Source organism: Heterocephalus glaber, unplaced genomic scaffold, assembly GCF_053883595.1.
Source record: "Heterocephalus glaber isolate CG9 unplaced genomic scaffold, H.glaber_assembly_v1.0 deba00001497, whole genome shotgun sequence".
NCBI lineage: Eukaryota > Metazoa > Chordata > Mammalia > Rodentia > Bathyergidae > Heterocephalus > Heterocephalus glaber.
The window spans coordinates 9,268,131-9,270,331 of NW_028258320.1; the positions used below are offsets into that span (position 1 = coordinate 9,268,131).

Below are 2,201 nucleotides of genomic sequence, written 5' to 3' on the forward strand. Positions count from 1 at the left end.
ATTGGAGAGCATCAATTAACACTAGCTGTACCTTAATTAAGCTGAGTGGGGATTTTAGCAAAGAAATATCCATGTCTCTGGGCTTTTGTTATTACTATCTCTGCATCATGAAATACCACTTAGTTAATCACCCAATTAAATGTTTGCAATTATTCCAACCCCAGCCTCAAAAAATTAGTTTAGTCAAACTAGTCAGACCTCCTTTCTGAAGAATTACCCAGTATTTCTTTCTCCAGATTTCTCTAGCCTCTTGGTTGATATTCCAGAGCTTTATGTCATTCCAATCTTACTAGTTTTCAGATTTTTACCATCTATTGTTTTGTGATTATATCAGTATCTCAATTTTTTTCTTCTCTCAAATTTGAAAGACAACTTCAATTCATTTTTGGATATCTATCACCTGGCAAAGTACCTAGTACATAGGAAACACTTAATAAATTGTACTTGAATAAGTATACTGCATGTGAGTGGAGAATAAATCATATGGTCCGTTTGGGGGCTTTACTGATTTTTTTGATGTATTATCTTGCCTCATGTTTTATGGGAGTCTTTGAAGATACACACTATTACTTCAGATGAGAAATAATCTGAATATTGAAAAAGTTTGAATTATTTTTAATACATTTATGTCTCTTTTAGAGGATGAGCTGAAGAAGCACTCTCAAAATAATTTCTGCACTTTTGGGTCAGGCATTCCATTAAGAGTGAACTGGGTCTGTTTTCTGGCTGCCACAAGTTTTCTGGCTTTCCTCTGCTACACCCCTCTGTGATGACACTTCTGTCTTGGAGCCAGCCAACCTTAGACTGAAAATGTTACCCCACAGCCTACCCAGAAGCAACCCCTGCCTACAATCCCAGCCTGTACCCAACCAATAACCCCAGTTATGCTCCAGCCACACTGCTGATGAAACAGGCCTGGCCACAGAACTCATCTTCCTGTGACACTGAAGGCACCTTCCACCTCCCAGTGGACAACAGGACTGAGAACTGAACTTACCAAGCATCCTCTGTGGCTTTCAGATATACCGCGGGGACACCATACAAGGTCCCACCAACCCAGAGTAATACTGCTCCACCCCCTTACTCTCCATCACCCGACCCCTATCAGATGGCCATGTATCTAAACAGAAGTGCCTACCCCCAGCAGAACCTGGATGCCCAGGGAGCCTACTACAAACATCCAGTGTAGGCTGCTCAGCCCCATGTCGTCCACCACACCACAGCCGTCCAGCCCAACAGCATTCCCTCTGCCATCTACCCAGCTCCTGTTGCTGCCCCTAGAACCAATGGTGTGGCCATGGGCATGGTCGTGGGCACCACCATGGCAATGTCAGCAGGTACCCTGATGACTACACCCCGGCACACTGCAATTGGGGCACACCCTGGCTCCATGCCAACATACAGGGCCCAAGGAACCCCTGTGTACAGCTGTGTGCCCCCGCACTGGTAAAGCCTACAGCCCATCCAAATCTGGAGTCACACATTGTATGCAACTACTCAAGTCTTACACCGGTGCCGGAACATCTCCCTAGCAGCACCACTTCTATTTGCAAGAAGAGATGAACAGAAGTGCAAGGGTCACTTTATGCATCTTTAATGGTTTTGGTTTTTATTTTTGGTTTTGTAAAAGCTTCTTTTTCTAATCTCCTGCCTCTCCCCCATTGCCCTCTCTTAGCTGCTTCCCTTCCAGCTCTACTCCCTTCTCCTACCTGACCAGGCCATGTCCCCTCTGCACCTCTTTTCTTCCCCAAGTGTCCTGTCCTCAGGACCCCAGTCTAGTGGCAAGCAGACAGTGAGTTTGTTGCAATGGTTCAAATGAAGGCTGGGCTTCCCTAGAAAACCATAAACAGATGTGGCCCTCAGCTCTGGAGCAGGAACTCAGAGCTGTTGAACGGGCCACATCTCTGGGCAAATTGTTTCTTTTCTGGGTTTTCTTAAGATAATTCAGGACATTATCATGTCCTTACACAAATGAACTGATGAAATGTCTTCTGAGAACCATCACAACAAACCAAGAATAAAACCATTTGATTATATAGGAGCTACATTAGCAGTGTCATACTCTAGGCTGAGAACCTGGGAAAACAGTCTTTGGGAGAATTTGGGGAAGGGTAGGGGGAGGGAGGGCACTGTAGGCAGGGAGAGTGAAGAAGGAGAAAGATGTCCTTGCCCTGATGGCTTTGGTTTGAAAGGTCTCTGCC

General features: G+C 45.2%; 1 pseudogene; it reads left to right on the forward strand.

Moving 5' to 3' along the window:
* Positions 1-820: 820 nt before the first annotated feature.
* LOC101711395 (protein FAM168A pseudogene) lies at positions 821-1,553 on the forward strand (annotated as a pseudogene).
* Positions 1,554-2,201: the final 648 nt, after the last annotated feature.